Genomic DNA, 11,316 nt, shown 5'->3' on the forward strand with positions numbered 1-11,316 from the left:
GGATCCTGAGCCACTGACTGAGGTCCGCAGACGAACACCAAATAACATTTCTGTAATCAGCAGATGAAAGAAGATACCGGTTCAGGTTTGCAGGAGTTTAATTGTGATTAACAAATGAACATTTCCCACAAAGCCTTGTCCCTTCATCACCATAATTGCACACCTGTTAATTGCTCAGGTGCCTTCACTTCGTCATTTCCTGTCTATTTAAACCGGTCTGTTTTCCGTCTGTTTCATGGAGTCCTTATTTTCCATCACCCAGTTTCCTCGCGTTCCCTTGTGGTTCTAGTTTCCGTTACAGTTAGTAACAAACCTGTGACACACAGAAGCACTTTTATATGTGTAAATAAGTGTCTGGGCTTGTTGGTTCAGTGTCTGTAAGGTCTGTAAGGCTTTATTTTAATAAAGAGATTGATTTGTCATATGCAAACGTGGAGGGGGGGCTTCGTAGCGACGCAGATGTGGGTTGGGCTTGAGCTGCTGAATGTCGAAATACACTTGATAGGCCACCTGTTATCCGTAGCGCAGTGCAAACAGATGACACAGGGAATAATCCTCACAGATCTTGGCCTGCCGCTCAGCTGGAGACTTCATCCTGAAACACACATACCCTGGTGGCCTGTATACAGTAGCCAGTACAAACATAACAGGGGATTTATCATTGACATTTGTTTCTCTGGATAATGTTATATGAAGCACCATTACTTCAAACGAGTAATACTTGAAGCCTGCCCTCTGAGAAATCCTAAAAACATTGTTATAAATTAAAGCAACACATCCCCCTTTGCCTTTTAGACGCGGCTAGGTGGACCTAAAATAATGTAATCATCAGGTTTTAGCCAGGTTTCTGTCAAACAGAGCACATCTAGATTATGATCAGTGATCATATTATTTCCAAAAAAGTGTTTTCGTATATATCTGATATTCAATAAGCCAAGCTTTTTCATTTGTTTATCCGTATTGCATCTGTTTTTTATTTGTTGAACCTCGATTAAATTGTTAACCTTAACTTGGTTTGGACGTTTTTTGTATTTTCTAGTTCGTGGAACAGACACAGTCTCTATAGAGTGATATCTAGGTGAAAGAGTCTCTATGTGCTGAGAATTAACTGACCTCTGTGACGGGAGGCAGCTAGCAGACGGTCGGTTTAGCCAGTCTGTCTGCTTCCTGACCTGGGCCCCAGTTAGTCAAGTATAAACACTAAGACAATTTGTCATATTTCTAGAGAGAAGAGTGACGCCACCCCAGGAGGGGTGAAGACTATCTCTTTCCAACAGGTCAGGTCTGCCCCAAAAGTTATAGATCTATAACACCAGTAGATATACTGGTTGTAGATGGGATCTCATGGACTCCTCATGAAATTGTTTGCCTGATATGGATTCACAAATACTGAAACAAAACAGCTGTTTGTTTGACATAAGACACAGTAATATGGTATAAATTAACATTTATGTCAAATGAATGTAGCGTTTCATCACACTGTCTCATCACAGTATTGATCTTGAGTTTATTTTAGACACAGAAGCCGTTTTCATAAAAACACAGACATGATACACTCTGCCAAAGCCAACCGAGACAGAAGAGAATTGTGAACATTTACCCTCGTATGACTCGTGGCTCTCCTGAGAATCTGCAGAGAGAGAGAGAGACATCTGTTAGTATGTGTGTGTTAGTGTTTGTGTGTTAGAGTGTGTGAGTCTACTGAGAGCTTCATACACACCATAACACCAACACATTAACTTCCCAACATGAGGTAATAATATTTTGGACTTTGTTTACACCACACAATCAATCAATCAAACAATCACCTTTATTTATATAGTGCTTTAAACAAAATACATTGCGTCAAAGCACTGAACAACATTCATTTGGAAAACAGTGTCTCAATAATGCAAAATGATAGTTAAAGGCAGTTCATCATTGAATTCAGTGATGTCATCTCTGTTCAGTTTAAATAGTGTCTGTGCATTTATTTGCAATCAAGTCAATGATATCGCTGTAGATGAATTGACCCCAACTAAGCAAGCCAGAGGCGACAGCGGCAAGGAACCGAAACTCCATCGGTGACAGAATGGAGAAAAAAACCTTGGGAGAAACCAGGCTCAGTTGGGGCCAGTTCTCCTCTGACCAGACGAAACCAGTAGTTCAATTCCAGACTGCAGCAAAGTCAGATTGTGCAGAAGAATCATCTGTTTCCTGTGGTCTTGTCCTGGTGCTCCTCTGAGACAAGGTCTTTACAGGGGATCTGTATCTGGGCTCTAGTTGTCCTGGTCTCCGCTGTCTTTCAGGGCAGTAGAGGTCCTTTCTAGGTGCTGATCCACCATCTGGTCTGGATACGTACTGGATCCGGGTGACTGCAGTGACCCTCTGATCTGGAAAAAGACTGGATCTGGTGGCCACGGTGACCTCGGAATAAGAGAGAGACAGACAAATATTAGTGTAGATGCCATTCTTCTAATGATGTAGAAAGTACGGTGTTATGTGAAGTGTTTCCGGTTCCAGTTTACCTAATTAATGCAGCCTAAAAATCCTTTAACGTATTTGGATATTAAAAGCATATTAGTATGTTATGTGTATGCCAGGTTAAAGAGATGGGTCTTTAATCTAGATTTAATCTGCAAGAGTGTGTCTGCCTCCCGAACAATGTTAGGTAGGTTATTCCAGAGTTTAGGCGCCAAATAGGAAAAGGATCTGCCGCCCTCAGTTGATTTTGATATTCTAGGTATTATCAAATTGCCTGAGTTTTGAGAACGTAGCGGACGTAGAGGAGTATAATGTAAAAGGAGCTCATTCAAATACTGAGGTGCTAAACCATTCAGGGCTTTATAAGTAATAAGCAATATTTTAAAATCTATACGATGTTTGATAGGGAGCCAGTGCAGTGTGGACAGGACCGGGCTAATATGTTCATACTTCCTGGTTCTAGTAAGAACTCTTGCTGCTGCATTTTGGACTAGCTGTAGTTTGTTTACCAAGCGTGCAGAACAACCACCCAATAAAGCATTACAATAGTCTAACCTTGAAGTCATAAATGCATGGATTAACATTTCTGCATTTGACATTGAGAGCATAGGCCGTAATTTAGATATATTTTTGAGATGGAAAAATGCAGTTTTACAAATGCTAGAAACGTGGCTTTCTAAGGAAAGATTGCGATCAAGTAGCACACCTAGGTTCCTAACTGATGACGAAGAATTGACAGAGCAACCATCAAGTCTTAGACAGTGTTCTAGGTTATTACAAGCAGAGTTTTTAGGCCCTATGATTAACACCTCTGTTTTTTCTGAATTTAGCAGTAAGAAATTACTCGTCATCCAATTTTTTATATCGACTATGCATTCCATTAGTTTTTCAAATTGGTGTGTTTCACCGGGCTGCGAGGAAATATAGAGCTGAGTATCATCAGCATAACAGTGAAAGCTAACACCATGTTTCCTGATGATATCTCCCAAGGGTAACATATAAAGCGTGAAGAGTAGCGGCCCTAGTACTGAGCCTTGAGGTACTCCATACTGCACCTGTGATCGATATGATACATCTTCATTCACTGCTACGAACTGATGGCGGTCATATAAGTACGATTTAAACCATGCTATTGCACTTCCACTGATGCCAACAAAGTGTTTAAGTCTATGCAAAAGAATGTTGTGGTCAATTGTGTCAAACGCAGCACTAAGATCCAATAAAACTAATAGAGAGATACACCCACGATCAGATGATAAGAGCAGATCATTTGTAACTCTAAGGAGAGCAGTCTCAGTACTATGATACGGTCTAAATCCTGACTGGAAATCCTCACATATACTATTTTTCTCTAAGAAGGAATATAATTGTGAGGATACCACCTTTTCTAGTATCCTGGACAGAAAAGGGAGATTCGAGATTGGTCTATAATTAACAAGTTCTCACTGTCTGATGTGATACTGTAGCTGACGGCTGAATGGTTGCAATTTTATCTCTAATAGTATCGATTTTAGAAGTAAAGTAGTTACTGTCATTAATGAAGTCATTACTGTTGTGATGTTGGGAAATGTCAACACTTGTTGAGGCTTTATTTTTCATTAATTTACCCACTGTATTGAATAAATACCTGGGGTTATGTTTGTTTTCTTCTAAAAGAGAATAAAAGTAATCAGATCTAGCAGTTTTTAATGCTTTTCTATAGGATATGCTACTTTCCCGCCAAGCAATACGAAATACCTCTAGTTTTGTTTTCCTCCAGCTGCGCTCCATTTTTCGGGCTGCTCTCTTTAGGGTGCGAGTATGCTCATTATACCATGGTGTCAAACTGTTTTCCTTAACCTTCCTTAAGCGTAAAGGAACAACTGTATTTAACGTGCTAGAAAAGAGAGAGTCCATAGTTTCTGTTACATCATCAAGTTGTTCTGAGGTTTTGGATATGCTAAGGAATTTGGATACATCAGGAAGATAACTTAAAAAGCAATCTTTTGTGGTAGAAGTGATGGTTCTTCGATACTTGTAACAAGAAGCAGAATTTACAATTTTGGCTATATGAAGTTTACACAGAACTAAATAATGATCTGAGATATCATCACTTGGCTGAATAATTTCAACACTATCAACATCAATTCCATGTGACAGTATTAAATCTAGAGTATGATTTCGACAATGAGTAGGTCCTGAAACATGTTGTCTAACACCAATAGAGTTCAGAATGAAGTGAAGGGGGACAATGTCTTGTATAAACAGGCTAAATACACACTGGAAAAAGAGATCAAAGTGGCAAAGAGGAATTATTCTGAAAAAATAAGGACTCAGTTCACTTCCAACGACTCCGCATCAGTGTGGAAAAGTCTAAAGAACATCACCAATTACAAGACACCACCCCCCAGCACTGTAGAGAATCAACGACTGGCAGACGATCTGAACGAGTTTTACTGCAGGTTTGAAAGAACACCCATCACCTGCCCTGAACGCCTCCCCACACAACCATTCACACCATTCACAACTCCTACAACCAGCTCTGAATGCCTCTCCAAACAACCGTTCACACCATTAACAGCTCCTGCAACCCATCCTGAACACCTCTCCAATCAAGCACTCTCACCATTCACACCTCCTGCATCCCCCCTCTCAGGTGGGGCACCTGCAATTCAGATCAGCGAGGATGCGGTGCGCCAGGTCTTCCGGAAGCAGAAAAGGAAAAAAGCACCAGGCCCAGATTGTGTTACACCAGCCTGTCTGAAATCCTGTGCTGACCAGCTGGCCCCTGTCTTCACACAGATCTTCAACAGATCGCTGGAGCTGTGCGAAGTCCCTTCATGCTTCAAACGTTCCACCATCATCCCCATCCCTAAGAAACCCAAAATTACAGGACTAAATGACTACAGGCCTGTGGCTCTAACGTCTGTAGTCATGAAGTCATTTGAAAAACTGGTGCTGGCCCACCTGAAGGACATCACTGGGCCATTGCTGGATCCTCTTCAGTTTGCCTACAGAGCAAACAGGTCTGTGGACGATGCAGTAAACATTGGACTGCATTATGTTCTGCAACATGTTCTGGATCAACAGCTTCCTGACAGACAGGCAGCAGCTAGTGAGGCTGGGAAAATACACATCCAGCACCCGCACAATCAGCACCGGAGCTCCCCAGGGCTGTGTTCTCTCCCCACTGCTCTTCTCCCTGTACACTAATGATTGCACATCTAAGGACCTCTCTGTCAAGCTCCTGAAGTTTGCAGACGACACCACACTCATCGGCCTCATTCAGGACGGTGACAAGTCTGCTTACAGACAGGAGGTAAAAGAGCTGGCTGTCTGGTGCACTCTCAACAACCTGGAGCTTAACATGCTCAAAACAGTGGAGATGATCGTGGACTTCAGGAGAGACCCCCCTGCACTCCCCCCACTCACCATCATGAACAGCACTGTGACTGCAGTGGAGTCATTCAGGTTCCTGGGAACCACCATCTCTCAGGACCTGAAGTGGGACATTCACATTGACTCCATTGTGAAAAAGGCCCAGCAAAGGTTGTACTTCCTCCGCCATCTGAGGAAGTTTAACCTGCCACAGGAGCTGCTGAAACAGTTCTACTCCACCATCATTAAATCCATCCTCTGCACTTCAGTAACTGTCTGGTTCAGCTCAGCTTCTAAATCTGACCTCAGAAGACTACAGAGGGTAGTCCGGACTGCTGAGCGAATCATCGGTTCAACTCTCCCATCTATTCAAGAACTGTACTTATCCAGAGTGAGAAAAAGGGCTGTCAAAATCACTCTGGACCCCTCACATCCAGCACACTCCCTCTTTGAACTGTTGCCATCTGGTCGACGCTACAGAGCACTGAGCACTAGAACGACCAGACACAGGACCAGTTTCTTCCCTCAGGCAATCCATCTTATGAACAGCTGATAATAACGGCGAACACACTACACTTTATATTTATATACACATACACTTTATTTATCTAACACACATACTTAGTATACACTTAAATTTTTCACACAATATATATGTACATACATAACTCCATTTTGTAATATACCTACCTACAATTGTCATTTGTATATTGTCATTCACTGTCTACATATTTGTATTTTTTATTCTTTTATTATGTGTTTTATGTTCTGTCGCTGTCATTCTGTTGTACTGCGGAGCTTCTGTCACGAAAACAAATTCCTTGTATGTGTAAACATACCTGGCAATAAAGCTCATTCTGATTCTGATTCTGATTCTGAATGTCTATAAATGCTGATCCCAACCCAGTCAACACGTGAGATCATGCGATGATCACAGTGACATCACACAATCCTCATACTGTGATCCTCAGCATGTGTGTAAAGCGTGAGCTCAAGGTGAGTTCATCTGATCCTCATACTGTGATCAGAATCAGAATCAGAATCAGAATGAGCTTTATTGCCAGGTATGTTTACACATACGAGGAATTTGTTTTCGTGACAGAAGCTCCGCAGTACAACAGAATGACAGCGACAGAACATAAAACACATAATAAAAGAATAAAAAATACAAATATGTAGACAGTGAATGACAATATACAAATGACAATTGTAGGCAGGTATATTACAAAGTGAAGTTATGTATGTACATATATATTGTGTGCAAAATTAAGTGTATACTAAGTATGTGTGTTAGATAAATAAAGTGTGTGTGTATATAAATATAAAGTGTAGTGTGTTCGCCATTATTGTCAGCTGTTCATAAGATGAATTGCCTGAGGGAAGAAACTGGTCCTGTGTCTGGTCGTTCTAGTACTCAGTGCTCTGTAGCGTCGACCAGATGGCAACAGTTCAAAGAGGGAGTGTGCTGGATGTGAGGGGTCCAGAGTGATTTTGACAGCCCTTTTTCTCACTCTGGATAAGTACAGTTCTTGAATAGATGGGAGGGTTGAACCGATGATTCGCTCAGCAGTCCGGACTACCCTCTGTAGTCTTCTGAGGTCCGATTTAGAAGCTGAGCTGAACCAGACAGTTACTGAAGTGCAGAGGATGGATTCAATGATGGTGGAGTAGAACTGTTTTAGCAGCTCCTGTGGCAGGTTAAACTTCCTCAGCTGGCGGAGAAAGTACAACCTCTGCTGGGCCTTTTTTACGATGGAGTCAATGTGAATGTCCCACTTCAGGTCCTGAGAGATAGTGGTGCCCAGGAACCTGAATGACTCCACTGCAGTCACTGTGCTGTTCATGATGGTGAGTGGGGGGAGTGCAGGGGGGTTTCTCCTGAAGTCCACGATCATCTCCACTGTTTTGAGGGTGTTAAGCTCCAGGTTGTTGAGACTGCACCAGACAGCCAGCTCTTTTACCTCCTGTCTGTAAGCAGACTCGTCACCGTCCTGAATGAGGCCAATGAGTGTGGTGTCATCTGCAAACTTCAGGAGCTTGACAGAGGGGTCCTTAGATGTGCAATCATTAGTGTACAGGGAGAAGAGCAGTGGGGAGAGAACACAGCCCTGGGGAGCTCCGGTGCTGATTGTATGGGTGCTGGATGTGTATTTTCCCAGCCTCACTAGCTGCTGCCTGTCTGTCAAGAAGCTGTTGATCCACTGACAGATGGAGGTGGGCACGGAGAGCTGATTTAGTTTGGGCAGGAGGAGGTTTGGGATGATCGTGTTGAAGGCCGAGCTGAAGTCCACAAACAGGATCCTCACATAAGTCCCCGCTCTGTCTAGGTGTTGCAGAACATAATGCAGTCCAATGTTTACTGCATCGTCCACAGACCTGTTTGCTCTGTAGGCAAACTGAAGAGGATCCAGCAAGGGCCCAGTGATGTCCTTCAGGTGGCCCAGCACCAGTTTTTCAAATGACTTCATGACTACAGACGTTAGAGCCACAGGCCTGTAGTCATTTAGTCCTGTAATTTTGGGATTCTTAGGGATGGGGATGATGGTGGAACGTTTGAGGCATGAAGGGACTTCGCACAGCTCCAGCGATCTGTTGAAGATCTGTGTGAAGATGGGGGCCAGCTGGTCAGCACAGGATTTCAGACAGGCTGGTGTAACACAATCTGGGCCTGGTGCTTTTTTCCTTCCTCAGCATGTGTGTAAAGCGTGAGCTCAAGGTGAGTTCATCTGATCCTCATACTGTGATCCTCAGCATGTGTGTAAAGCGTGAGCTCATTGTGAATGCTTCACACTCCGGTCCAGTTGGTGGTGGTAAATGCACCATCTAAACTGGTCTTCCAACCACCATAAAACATGTAAAGAAGAAGAAAAAGTTGTGCATGGTATTGTTAAACCGCAGAAATGGTGAGTGGCCTATTTACATACTTTTAGATGTGCAATGTGGTCTGGTCTTTTTTTTTTTTTTTTGCAGAGTACTACTCACACATGCTACATGTGCACCAGCCATTTTACCTTCAGTAATCACACCAAAATTGCTAGCTGCAGCTAGTTTGCATATCAGTTTTTGTGAATTGTTAGGCCATGTCAGATCATCACAACATTACTAACTTTATATTTCAATATATTAATTCTTTTTTATTTATACTTATATTTCAATAATTAACAAGCACTGTAAAACAACAGTAAGCAAGAATGCTGCACTGGTGGAATAGTGTAAACTATCATTACTCTTTGGATAAAAAGATGAAGTATGCCTACTCTTAGACACTCATATTAAAGATAAAAAGCCTTATTTCACCACGCTATATGACTAGTTTTTTAACAACAACTTCTATCTGCGGAACTGTAGCTGTTTTATGTTAAAAGCTTCAACGTCACTTCCCATTTACCAAAACTCAAAGTGACTGACATTCATCCTCTTATTAACATAACAAGCAACTTTACCCAGACATCAGATGCAACACTACATCATTAAGAATGTAAAGTGTAGATCTACAAATGTGTAGTTTAAAGTACTTTATGATACACACTTTCTTTAGGATACACAACAATTGTCCAAAGAAGACTTCTTAAACAATTATCAAATACAGTAATCAGTGAAAGTGGCTAAGGTTGTCTTCTCAAACTAAAAAAAATTGTAAAAAATGTATGTGTTTCATATAATGTTTTACTAATACAGAAGTTCTTTTTGGCCTGTTAGGATTTGGAAACAAAAATTAAGGCATTGAAAAGACAGCAACAAAAAGCTCGTAGAAAATCAAAAAAGATCATTTTGGCTGTTCAGAAAAAAAATGAAAACACTTCTGATAGTGAACACTCCTCCAGAGAACTTGAATCAGACTACTCATCAGACGACTCAGGAAATATGCTGAATGTTGTGGAGCAGCATCAAAATGAAGACTTGCAAGAACAGTATGATTCAGAATCACAACAGAATACCATAATTAATATGCAAGATCAAGTGCTATGGTATGAAATTGATAGACTAAATGATTCCATGGATGTTACCAGTGAAAGTAACTCAGAGCTAGCTTTGTCTCTGGAGAAAAAGCTGTCTGAGTGGGCAATAAAATTCAACATCTCCATGACCTCTCTCACTCATTTGCTTAAGATTTTGAAGGAACATGACATTGATGTTCCAGCAGACGGACGAACACTATTGAAAACACCTCGTTCTGGCAGTTTGAGAATAACAGAAAAATCAGGTACATTTTAACTTTGAAAATGTCCATGCACTCATTTGGTAATATTATTCAGAAATTTCACTGAACTGTAAAATCTTGTTTTTGATAGGTGGCAAATACACATATTTTGGATTAAAGGAAGGTCTTACACATACTCTGTCTGAGCAAGACACTTCAAAATACGACCACTTTGAGATTTCTTTGAATATTGATGGCCTACCCATTTTCAAGTCCAAAAACCTCACAATGTGGCCACTTCAGTGTGCTGTCATCAACGTTGATGAAGTGAAAAACAGTCCTTTCGTTGTTGCTCTGTTTTCTGGAGCAAAGAAACCAAGTGATTTGGAGTTTTTGAGGGATTTTATGGAGGAGCTGCAAGAACTGATGGAAACAGGCTTTAAAGGGAAGAGAATTGTCCTCAAAAACATCATATGTGATGCACCAGCACGAGCCCTCATCAAAGGAATAGTTCAGTTTAATGGCCGCTATGGCTGTGACTTTTGTGATGTAAAGGGAGTTCATGAGAGCAAAATGCTTTTTTTGTATAAAGGAAATCTCAGAACCAATGAGTCATTTAGACAGAAGACAAATCCTGAACATCACCTAACAGATAGCATTCTTTTGAATCTGGACATTGATATGATCAGGCAGTTCCCAATAGATCCCATGCATTGTGTAGATCTAGGAGTGACTAAGCGAATGTTGATGCTGTGGAAAGAAGGACCTTTGGCCCATAGATTATCAGCTGGACATCTTAGCACCATTACTTATTTTCATCAAGCTGTCCGAAATCACATACCTCCTGAATTCAATAGGAAACCCAGGGGGTTAGATGAACTGAAGCACTGGAAAGCAACTGAATTCCGAACATTTTTGCTTTATACTGGACCAGTGATTTTGAAATATGTTCTCGATAAGGAGAAGTATATTCACTTCCTTTCACTTAGTATTGGAATGCGCATCTTGTACAGTGAAAACCTAATGGAGCATCGTGATTATGCAGATGAGCTGTTAACATATTTTGTTGAAAAAGGTAGCAGCCTGTATAGCATGAGTTTCATCTCATATAATGTGCATTGCTTGCTACATCTCACTGATGTTGCAAATTACAACAGATCATTACACTATTGTTCAGCGTACAAGTTTGAGAACAATATGGGTCAAATCAAGAGGTTTATCCGCGGTTCAAGTGATCCACTGATTCAAGTAGCTAACAGATTGGCAGAGAGGCAAGCAATATCAAGTTCTAAGAAATCAAATGTTACCTCTGGTATGCCAAAGACAAAAGAATGTTACAGAATGACCAATGATAG

At 41.2% G+C, this 11,316-nt stretch overlaps 1 pseudogene; it reads right to left on the reverse strand.

The window, feature by feature from the left end:
• Window positions 1-254: 254 nt before the first annotated feature.
• Window positions 255-1,652, reverse strand: LOC127952008 (matrix Gla protein-like; annotated as a pseudogene).
• Window positions 1,653-11,316: the final 9,664 nt, after the last annotated feature.

Source organism: Carassius gibelio, chromosome B3 (assembly GCF_023724105.1).
Source record: "Carassius gibelio isolate Cgi1373 ecotype wild population from Czech Republic chromosome B3, carGib1.2-hapl.c, whole genome shotgun sequence".
NCBI lineage: Eukaryota > Metazoa > Chordata > Actinopteri > Cypriniformes > Cyprinidae > Carassius > Carassius gibelio.